We start from the raw sequence: 12204 nt of genomic DNA, 5'->3' as shown, positions 1-12204 counted from the left end.
CCAAAGTATTGCCTTGTTTCTTGATTTTTCTACATTTATTATTTTTTCTATGATTTCTATTTATTCTTTGGGATGATTCATTGAAGGGTCCTACAATGGGAAATAGTGTCTGGATTACAGTTATATTACCATTGAACTACCCACATTGACATATATATATATATATATATATATATATATATATATATATATATATATATAGAGAGAGAGAGAGAGAGAGAGAAGAGAGTTTGTATTTGGGGGATAACTTCTAGCCACGTTTAAAAAAATCTATAGGACACTATAGTACAAGAGAGAAAAATTTCAATGTAGCAGGAAATTGAATCAAGAATAATGTAAGGAAAGCTGTTACTGGATGGTATTTCCTTGTTGTGGTTTGGGGTTGTACCTTTCTCCCATGAAGGAGCTACCCTTTTAAGGAGCAAGGGGCAGTGAGTCACAGCATCATTGAATCAACCAAAATTAAGCCCAGATAATGCACTAAGCACTATACTTGGACAGAGATATCAGGTGGTATTAAAACAAATGAACCCGTCTCTCCTCATGGAGAGTAAATTCCAATGGGAAAGATAGACAGTAGCTATGATAAGTAAGGCTCACGCTAGGTAGACTGCTGATGTAGTCCTAGGAGAACAACAAAACACGGCATGGCATATAAAGTATTCTTGTGATTCCCAGACAGGAAGATTATCTTGTGGTATATGTTACACGAAGCACGGAAAAGAGTCTTCTGGGAGAAGATAATTCAGGTGCTGGAAGCAGTCAATGGCACCAATAAGCTCACAAGGATAAAAGAAAAGACATTTCAGAATAAATAAAGACCCGAAATGGCTTCTTCAACAATTTTGTTGTCAGGTGACATGCTCATCTCCGATACTTCATCATTCTGCCTTTGATTCCCTATCTCCAGAAATAGATTCCTTTGTCAGCTTTGGTGACTCTCTAGCTCTCAGCCAATAACCTTGATTTCCAGGTCTCAGACTTTCTGGTAAATTCTGTCAGGCTGTAATGGGTACCCTTATCCTTATCTTAGATTAGTCCTCTAGATGACAGCAATAGCTTTTCTCGATCGACTCTCACCTTAACCCAGTGGCTCCGCACATCCCTGTATAGCATTATTGAGGTCTATAGACCTGTACAGCCATTGTCACTGTGTTGTGTGGAAAGGCATGCACAGGACACTGGCATTGTTCTTGCTGCCACATGGTGTGGCTCAATATGTGGCTCTTGTATTGGTTCCTTTTCTCGTTGCTGTGACCAAAATGCTTGCCAAGAAGCAGCTTAGTTTTGGTTTGTGTACTGATGGGATGCAGTCTGTAGGAGAGGGGGAAGGCAAGGCCAGTCTGGAGAAGCTCCCAGCAGTGATGTCAGAAGCAGGGTCCTCCTTGATTTTTTTTAGGAACCAGGAACCTGAGAAATATAGATAGTGACCCAGGTTATTCGCTTCAGTGTTTATTTTCCAATTCTTTTATGTAGTGTCTACCTTCTGATTGTTCAACGACCTCTGAAATAGTTATCCAAAGTGGAAACCAAGTGTTAAAACTTGTTCATGAGTGGGAATATTTTATATCCACACCAAAGCATCCTTTTTGAGCTGAAACTCAGTTCTAGCACAGATATGTGGCAGCTATGCAGATGAATGCTCTGCTTTACAATGTAAGAATAATATCATTCTGTTCCAGAAGATTGTAGGCTTTATTATTGTTGCTTTGGTATTCCTACTATGCTAGTCTTAATAGTGTGAGGTGAATTCCATCTTCATACAGACATATATGTGAATATGAAGCCATTAAACAATGATAACTTTTACTTTTGTACCTTTCCATATTTTCCACCATACTTGTGTTGCTTGCACGATTTTCTAACAGAGGTTTCCCTAAGAAACCACTTTTCAGTCTAACTGGATGTCTACATGTTGAAGAATGCAAATAAATCCATAATCATCACCCTGTACAAAAAAAAAAAAAAACTGTGGCCTGTGCATGGAATATGTTCTTCTAGCTGAACTCCCTTGTCTGGTCTCAGTGGGAGAGGATGCACCTAACCTTTCAGAGACTTGATATGTCCTTAGGGGTTCCCTAGGGGTGCCTCCCAACCTCCCAAAGGAGAAGAGGAGGCAATGGGTGAAATTTTTGTGGGGTGGAGACTGGGAGCAGAGTGGGGGCATCATGAGCTAATGAGTGGGATGTTAAGTGAATAAAAAAGAAAGTATTTGTCTTTTAAAAGAGATTTTAGGTACATAAGAGTACATGTGTGACAATGCAAAAATACTTTCTTCTTGTGCCTGGTCATTGTGGTATATTCTTGTAAGCCCAGAATTTGAGATCCTGAGGCAGCAGAATTACCAGAATGAGGCCAGCCTGAGCTACAGAGTGAAGAGCAGCTAAGGAAGGACTAAATAAAAAGAAAGACAAAACCTATGTGTTGAAAATAAATAAATAAATAAATAAATAAATAAATAAATAGACAGACAGACAGACAAACAAACAAACAAATAAATGAAAAGCATAATGGAGTGTTGGCATGTAAGAGTACCAGTAGTTCTTTCAGAGGACCCAAGTTTGTTTCCTAGCATCTAGCTGGTGGCTCACGGTTGTCTGTAAGATCAATGCTAGGGTATTTGTCACATTATTCTGGATTTCCGCAGCAATAAGAATGCATGTGGTAGACATGTACTTTCATGCAGCCAAACACTCATACCCTTAAATTAAAAGTAAGATAAAATATTCGAAAAATACACAAAGGAAGTTATGTAGGTTCTTCGGGAGTTTATATTTTGCATACAAAAGCCAGGGCTATGCTTACTTAACGAGAGAGAAAAACTACTTTAGACCTCCTTGGATACATTTCACTCCTGGCTCTCAATAACTTGCTGAGAGCACTGCTGCTTAAGGAAATAAGCAAAGATCACAGGTGAATTTGCAAATTACTTTGATCTGCAGTAACTGTCACAATGTCATCTCTGCAGAAATGAGAGAGATAACTGAGGATATTTCTTCCATGAGACAAACCTCCTATAAGAAACAGGCCCTGGTTAAAAGATAATTCTGTTTCTACTATTTTAAAAAGTGAAAATTAATAAAAATATCATCTAGCTAATAAAACTTCTTTGAGTCCTTATCATGCGCTAAAATTTTGTTCTAAGAATTCCTGGAATTACTGAAACTTGTAAACTGTCCTGTGGTGTAAATGGCGTGATTGGTTTGATTCTTCAGGTGAAGCACATAATTGGTTACTTTTCCACTATCATGTATTACCATGTAGAGATTGAATTAGAGTTCATTATGATTTAATTTGTAATTTATGAATCGAAGAGGGTAGTAAGCGATAAGTTCTGCAACTTTGAATATTACTGAATGTTGTTGATAAGTTTACTTGTTTGTGGCTGTATGGATGAATTGATATTTCTCTAATTCTGCCTCTGTTATTTTAATATTGTTTATATTCAGAGGAAATTAATGAGGTCCTGGGCATACAGCCCAATATATTAATTTCTGGGCTTCAATGCTGTTACACATTTGAACTGAATTGGACACAACTTCATAAGAAGAAGTTATGATACTTTTTGTAATGCTGGGCAGTATCTATAAATCTTTATATATATAAAGATTTATATATATATTAAGATTTATAGAATATATATACTTATAAAGATATTTATATAGTATATATATATATATATACTTATAAAGATAAGATTTATAGTATATATATATATACTTATAAAATTTGAACCAAACAAGAACAAATAAAAACAAACAAAACAACAACAAAAAACAAAAAACAAAAACCAACAAAGAACAATGGAAACACGGCATGGTTAACTTTTTATTTTCAGATGTGGTAACTGTAATATTCTGTAGGTCAATGAATAGAAGACACTGCATATATTTATTAATGATACCTTTACCGTATGCTTTCTGTATTTTTTTTGTGTTATCCATATGCTGCATTTAAAATTCATCAAAACTGATATGTAAGTGTGTTTGCATGTATATGATGTGTGTGTGTGTGTGTGTGTGTGTGTGTGTGTTAGTCTATGGAAGTGCATGTCTGCACTTACCTCAGTGTCTGTGTACAGTTTCCAGAGCCACCTCAGTTGTTCGTAGAAGCCTCCTACTTTCTGTGAAACCTGGCTCTCTCTTCTGCTCTTCACAAATGCATATGGTAGTTAAGCTGGTTTGGAAACTTCTTGGGATTGTTCTTTCTGTGCTCCACAAACCTCCACACAGACACGGGAATTACAGGTGTGAAATATCGCACCTAGCTTTTAAATGGATTGCATGCATTCAAACTCAGGCCCTTATGTTTGTCTGAAAAACAAACCAACCAACCAAACAAACAAACAAAAAAACCATTGAGCTTTCTCCACATCCTGAAAGTGGTTTTATATAGAAGTTAATCTTATATAAAGGCAAAGTCGGAAAGCTAACCCTGGTGGCCCAGACACAGGGATCTGAGTTGGCAAACTTCAACATCATATGCTATCTAATCTGTTGGGTTCATGAAGGATCTGGTCCTGCAGAACCAAAGCTGCAGAATTTCCATGACACAGGGAAACAACAGGATAACCAAGAAGAATCCCGGTGAGGATCCAGTATCGATAATGTAGCAGAAGACTGATGCCTCGAACCATACCAATGATCCATTGCAATGAACCTTTGCAGGTAAGTATATTTGGACCAAAGGGGGTAACTAAGTGACACACCATGACATACTGCAGTTTCCACAGTGAGAGGCTTTTTATTTTCTATTTTATTTATTTACGTTGTTATTATTCTTATTTTTATTTCCTTTTATGGCATAGGCTGCAAGGGCAAATGGTAGGGATGATTGGAAATGAAGTGCATGATGTGAAATTCACAATCAATACAAAGTAAAAAGAGGTTAAAGAAAGAAATGTAGCTTCTTATTATATAAATAGAGAATGATTATTAAGAAAGTTTCAGAATTGTAGTTTTTGAGCTTTTCTTAAAGTGGCATGGTGGCGCACGCCTTTAATCCCAGCACTCGGGAGGCAGAGGCAGGCGGATTTCTGAGTTCGAGGCCAGCCTGGTCTACAAAGTGAGTTCCAGGACAGCCAGGGCTATACAGAGAAACCCTGTCTCGAAAAACAAACAAACAAAAAAAAAAAAAAGAAAGAAAGAAAGAAAGAAAGAAAGAAAGAAAGAAAGAAAGAAAGAAAGAAAGAAAGAAAGAAAGAAATTTAAGAGTAATGAATATATAAGCCACTTTCTTGACATCTATTATAGGATATTTAAATTCTCTGTTATTTTTGGAGACTTAATTTAGATGATAAAACATTTCTGTATTTGTATTTAATTTATACAAATGTTTTGTCTATATGTATGTGTGTGTAACATGTACATGCCTTGTACCTGTAATGGTCAGAAGAAGGCACTTGATATCCTGGAACTGTAGTTATAGAATGTGTGAGCCAACTGATGGCTGGTGATCAAAGTCTGATCCTACACAGGACCAATTTATCAGCCCAGTAATCTCTCTAGCCTCTTGTGTGAGGATTGTTTTTGCTAAGATGTTTCTGTGTACAAACTTTTCTTTACATGCACTTGGATATAATCCTTTGGAATCCTTCTCTCACAGAGTACAAGCAAGGTAGCCATGTTCTACAGCTGGCTGGAAGGTCCCCTAGTGCCAGAATTAATCCAGAGTTTGCTATAAAAAGACTGACTTTCAGAATTTAGGATATGAATTTTATAAATCTTAGTGATTTCAGTTTTTTCTTCCAAGCCATGCAAGTCCTACTGCAAAATAAACTTTTTCAATTGCATGCACGTGGCTTGATTGGTAGATGCAAATATCTCTTTGTTTATATACAGTGTTTATAATGTGTTAGTAGAGTTTTGTTGTCTTCCACTTATTGAGTATGATTAATAGTTTTCAAGCTCTTTTGTTACTGGGGATGTTTATACCCTGGTGATAAAATAAACACATGTGCCTAGTTTAGAAAAAAGCCACTGGTCACATACTTTAAAATTGAACTACTCCTAGAAACATCTTGTAAAAACATTCATTATTCTTCATAGATTGAGCTTGAATGTTCCCGTCCTTACAGAGTGGGAATTACTCATTCAACCTGTCTATTCAGCAAGCTGAGGGATCTGTACGTCACACAGTGCTAATGTGGTATTCAAATTTGCCTTTCTAAACCATACCCTATTAGAGAGATCTTGTGTTTCAGTGTATATTGGGACTTCTTCCAAAATGAATGAAAATAAATGACCAGTAATAATTAGCATTCTGAAACAGAATTTGCAGCAAGGCAAATAGTCTGGCTTCGGTGACTGCAAACCACACTTTGCAGACTTCATTTTGGTCATTATTAACATGGAGTCTAGTTAACAGCATTTTATATAAGAGTTCTAGACAGGAAGAGAATGTGAGAGAAGACTGTTATTTCTAGTCCTAGGACTGGCTAGTCCTTGGTCTACAATGGTAATTTTAAAGGCATACACTAGTCTGACATTTTATTTTCCCACTTCACTCTTAACCTTTCCTGCATATTACAGGTCCCAGAGTAGTGGGTTTGACTAGCCAGTTGCCAGCAGGAGGAAGTGATGTGTTTCTGTGGTGGACCACCTAGGCTGATACAAAACTGAGGGTTTATAGCAACGATTCGAGTACAAGTGAGCCTGAGCCTGCTCAGGTGAAACGTTGGCACATTATAGAAGACAAAAAAGAATTTCATCATGTTCTGGCTTAGAACAAATTGCTGAGGACTCTCTAACACACAGAATCCATGATTATAGAGTATCAATAGGACAGGGACAAGTCAAGTACAGATGACTGCATTTGGGAACTTGCTACTCTGCAACATTTTCTCTTACTCAGATGCCCGAGAGGCATCTGTGATGAAGGAGTTGTACTAAAGTGTGAGAAACCTGAGAAACAAGAAAGATTTTGATAATTATTGAACCTTGTCAATCCCTTCTTTTGTTATGTAATTCTAAACTAGATTAGGAGTCCTTCTTTACTAAACACCAGGCAGGGGTTGGTGAGGGAGGCATAATGATGAGACAAAAGTACAGACAGAAGTAAAGAAATAGGTGACCTCACTTCATCTATGTTCTTTCCACATCGTTTTGTAAGAAGTGGGATATTTATTTACCTCTTCAATAGACTTCTAGGTCAGTCAGACAACATGCTACAGCTTTGGTGGCTTATAATATTCAGGGACTGGCTAGGTTGGTGAGAGTTGAACATTTTCTACTTGTCACGCAAACCATCCTTGTTATTCTGTCTTCATATGACTCTCTCTTTATAGGTGTACATTCTGGACTATCATTCTTGTGGTGGTTTGAATATGCTTGGCCCATGGAAAGTGGCACTGTTACAAAGTGTGACTTTGTTGGAAGAAATGTGACACTGGGGAGGTAGACTTTGAGATCCTATGATCAGGCTCTTCCCCATGCAGAAGAGAACTTCCCTTCTCTTGACTGCCTTTGGAAGAGAGTCTCCTTTTGACTGGCTTCTGATCAAGATATAGAACTCTTGGCTCCTCCAGCACCATGACTGCCTACAGGTTGCCATGTCATGTTATCTCTTCACAGCAATGGAAACCCTAACTAAGACAATCCTTAACTATGTATAAGACTTATTTTACTGGAACATTATTTAATCATAATTATTTCCTCAGAGTTCTTGTATCCAACTGTAGAAATATTAACTAGGGCTTTAACACATGAATGTTGAGACTATACAATTCAGTCAGTCATGTGCACATTATTATATTAGCTATACAAAGATGAGTATCTAATCTATTCTTTTATGCATGGTGATTCACACAAACTAAATGTTTAATAAATGATAACTAGTTACCAAAGAAAGTAATATAATTATAAAGTATAATACAATATAGGTAATTAATGGCACATATTTTGATATAGTGGGTTAAAGCCCTGTTTTACCTATTATACAAACCTAGTTTCTATATCTGTATGTCAATGCAATAATAATGCCTCCTTTTTGAAATGTTAAAAGATTAAATGAGTGTCCAATAAATGATTAACTCCCTCTCAATGTTAATTCTGATCAATATTTAACTGTATTCTCTTCATTTAGCCTATTTTCATTTGCCTAACAGCCACAGTCCCACCTTTCTGGTGTGATAAGCAGGACCAGAGCATGCTGGGAAAGTATTCTCTTGGGCTTGTTTCTGTGTGCTTGGTGGTGATATTTTGGCCCTCATGATAGTAATATTTTTAGTGTTTTCAGGAAAAGTTAGGCTAAATTAATTTTAGAACTGACCCACTTACATATTGTTTCCTTTACTTTAGAACACGACAGCTGAACAGCTAACTTAGACAATTTACAAACTTTATTATGGCTTATATGGGGCAAGCGACTCTAGAAATAGGACCAAGTGGCCCAAGAGCAAGCAGTTGCTTAATAGATTCAAAACCAGTTCTTCTTCCTGAGGTTCAGAAGTTTGGAGGGTGAGAACGAATGTTCTATTCTATTTGATGTGTGTACAACTGTGTGTATGTGTATGTGTGTGTGTGTGTGTTTGTGTAAGAGAGAGAGAGAAAGAGAAAGAGAGTATATCAAATAGTCAAATAAATAAACAGAATTAGGTCAACTTTCAATTAAGCTGAACTATTGTCACTTGCTAAATTTAGATTATTAAACTTGGATTAGTTTACAAGCTCTAGCAAAAATTCATTATTAGGGCTGGAGAGATGACTCGGTGATTAAGAACACTTGCTGCTTTCATGAGGAATTTAGGTCTTACTGCAGGAAATGCTATTATTATTATTATTATTATTATTATTATTATTATTATTGTTGTTGTTGTTGTTGTTATTTTAGCCATCTGTAATTCCAGTGCTAGGGAATATGATGGTCTCTTCTTGCCTCCACAGGCACCAGGCACTCATATGGAACACATAAATACTTTAATGCAGACACTCATATACATAAAGTAAAAATAAATAATTCTTTATAAAAAATAACTAACTAACTAAATAAATAAATAGAATATTAACCTAAACAACGAAACTACTTTGAACTAAAATAACTTTTTCTCAACTCTAATGAGCTTTATTTTGAACCTTCAAATATCTTTTTAATCACTCAATACATTATAGTTTCTTGGCTTCTTCCATTCTCATTTTCATTCTCATTTTTGGACTCAAAACTCATCTTTCTCAGTATCTCTTGCAATTTCACATATGGAGCCACAAAGCAGATGCTAGAAAAACACTAATTAAATATGCTGAATTACCGTCTATGATAATTAAATCATCTCCATCTTCCTTTTATGTAACATTCTCTTAATGCATCTTTTTCTAAGGAGGTCAACTCCAGATTAAATTTTCTCAAATAGTCTCTAGGGAGATCTCTTTTTGTAGTTGGCATAAGAATAAAACCTAGTTGATACTCTGGCCTTTACCTATCCAGATAGATCAGGCAGAAAACCAAACAAATTAAAACTAAAAATGTTACCAAGCATTACTTAAATATGTGCTCATATATGAAGATTTGGAGCCAGGAGCATCAGATGAGAGAACCTGCAATTTGTGTCTTCCTTGGTCAGGTTTACCTCACTCAATGTGTTCTTTGCTTGTTCTATTCACTTACCCACAAAGTTAAATGATGTTACTTGCATTTACGGGAGAACAGCCATGCATGGTGTGTATGTAGCATACTTTTATTATGCATTTGTCAGTTGAAGAACATTTAGCTTGTTTCCATTTCCTAGCTATTAATAATAGGGAAACATGGAACATGGTTGAGTAAGTTTCTACCCAGTAGGATGTTAAGTTCATTGGGAGTACACCAAGGAATGGTTACAGCCAGGAAATATAATAGATATAGTTTTAAATTTTTAAGGAATTCTCTATACTGACTTCCATGGTGGCTGTACTGGTTTGAAATCCTATCAATTATTATTACTTAAACAGTTCAGCACAACTGTTATTTATGCAAGTAATTCAGCATAACTGTTATGTATGCAAGTTTACATAATTTTTCTTATGTTAAATAATTTGTGATGTAGTTATATGTAATCGACCATATCCAAATGAATCATGGCCGATGATGGGATGGATCCCTGGGTAGGGTAGTCTCTGGATAGTCCATCCTTTCATCTTAGCTCCAAACTTTGTCTCTGTAACTCCTTTCATGGGTATTTTGTACCCTAAACTAAGGAGGAATGAAGTATACACACGTTGGTCTTCCTTCTTGGTTTTCTTGTGTTTTGCAAATTGTATCTTGGGTATTCTAAGTTTCTGGACTAATATCCACTTATTAGTGTATGCATATCTAGCGACTTCTTTTGTGATTGGGTTACCTTACTAAGGATGATATCCTCCAGATACATCCATTTGCCCAAGAATTTCATAAATTCATTGTTTCTAATAGCTGAGTAGCACTCCATTGTGTAAATGTACCACAGTTTCTGTATCCATTCCTCTATTGAGGGACATCTGGGTTCTATCCAGCTTCTGACTATTATGAAAAAGGCTGCTATNAACATAGTAGAGCATGTGTCCTTATTACCAGTTCGAACATCTTCCGGGTATATGCCCAGGAGAGGTATTGCTGGATCTTCNNGTAGTANTATGTCCNATTTTCTGAGGAACCTCCAGACTGATTTCCTAAGTGGTTGTACAAGCTTACAATCCCACCAGCAATGGAGGAGTGGTCCTCTTTCTCCACATCCTCGCCAGTATCTGCTGTCACCTGAATTTTTAATCTTAACCATTCTGACTATTGTGAGATGGAATCTCAAGGTTGTTTTGATTTGCATTTCCCTGGTGATTAAGGATGTTGAACTTTTTTTTTTTTTTAGGTGTTTCTCAGCCATTCTGTATTCCTCAATTGAGAACTCTTTGTTTAGTTCTGTACCCCATTTTTAATGGGATTATTTGAATTTCTGGAGTACAGCTTCTTGAGCTCTTTGTATATATGGCATATTAGTTCTCTATCCGTTTTTTAAATTATTAAATATAATGTTATACCCATATTTGATGAATTTACTCAATGTAATATCAAATAATCTTAAGATGTTAGTTCACCATATCCACTATAGAATTCAGTTTGACTGCTATGTTAGATTGTGGGATTCTCTTCATTCTCTTTCCCAAGTTTCCACTGCATTTAAGATGATTATAATATCCTTCAGAGCTGCTTTAGACTTTAAGTTCATCATAAATAAATGTAATATTTTTGAAAGTTGGACAGTTTTGATGTTTATTTTTATGTGCTTAGAAATTGTTATATTTCTATACTCCAGGGAAACGTTTGAGGCTGAGGGTTGCTGGACCATGAACATATTTATGCCCCTCATGCAAACCCCAGAGAGCACATCCTTCTTGCAGTATACTTGGTGAATGAGTTGAATCAGTAGTGTAGTCTACAGTGACACTATCACAGTATGAGAATGGGCTGAATGCTGCGTTATCTCCTTAACGTTTTGGAGATGTCCACAGAGACAAGGAACTACTTTCTTCAGCAAGTGGTCTCCACACATGCTACCCTACTAATGGCTGATGGAAATTTAAAAGTAATATGATATTTCATAGCAATCAAAGCAACAAATAATGTGATTGTACATTTAAGAATTATTTATTGGCAAATAATATTTCCATGTCAAAAAGTTATAAGGATATGGTTTTTATAAAATTCATAAATATAGCAAATAACAATGGTAATTTAGGAATGACCTATTTTTACTTCAACTTCCTTTATAGGAAATAGCATTGTTTCAGTTGACCATATTTTGAACGAGAAATAATGTTGTCATCTGTTAATATAAAACACACAGGCCCAAAGTGGGATCTAGCTCAAGGGTAGGTCCCAAGGTCTGATTTCTGGACATATCTTAACCTTGCTTATTTTTTCTAAATTGAAGAGACATTATGTGTGACAATACTCTGGTTGGATTTGGTCTTAAAATTAATTTATGTTCCTTTCTATCTAACTAAAGGTAAGTTACAAAAGAAGACATTCAGGTTTCTAACATTTTGCTAAATAGTGACTATGGTCAAAACACTTGAATCACATTTGTACTTAGTAATAGGGTTGACCAGATATCTGAGTATGGAGCACATTTTCACAAATGCTGCTCTAGAGAATGCTTTAAGTATGCCTACATATTTATTGGAATTTTTTGGCTATTTGTAATGAACACTATGTAAAAATACTTACCTAATACTTTTTTCATGTAGACTGAAATATTTA

The sequence above is a fragment of the Mus pahari genome, chromosome 2 (genome assembly GCF_900095145.1).
Source record: "Mus pahari chromosome 2, PAHARI_EIJ_v1.1, whole genome shotgun sequence".
Lineage (NCBI taxonomy): Eukaryota > Metazoa > Chordata > Mammalia > Rodentia > Muridae > Mus > Mus pahari.
The sequence above is the reverse complement of the archived record's forward strand: the minus strand, read 5'-3'. Positions refer to the sequence as shown.